The following is a 330-nucleotide window of genomic DNA, read 5'->3' as shown; positions in this document are numbered from 1 at the left end:
TTTGACCAGGTGCTATATTAGGTAACTTTATCAACAACAAAAAACCTACATTTGTGCAAGTTAGTTAAACACAGGTTTTAAATGATTCACACATCACATTTTGAACAAAATAAAAACAAAAAATTGCACTTAATATAGTATTAAATCATTAACAATATACTTTAATTAAATTTTAAAACATTTCTGAAGAATAACTGACATCTTTAACACCTTTAGAGCTATGATGAATTCTTTACTCAGTTGCAATTTGTTACACTCAATTCTACTATAAATTAAGAGAATAAAAAAAAGTTCAAATATATGCAATTAATTTCAATGTTTAGCTATACC

This window comes from Tachypleus tridentatus, chromosome 6 (genome assembly GCF_004210375.1).
Source record: "Tachypleus tridentatus isolate NWPU-2018 chromosome 6, ASM421037v1, whole genome shotgun sequence".
Classification (NCBI taxonomy): Eukaryota; Metazoa; Arthropoda; class Merostomata; order Xiphosura; family Limulidae; genus Tachypleus; species Tachypleus tridentatus.
This window is presented reverse-complemented; position numbering follows the sequence as displayed.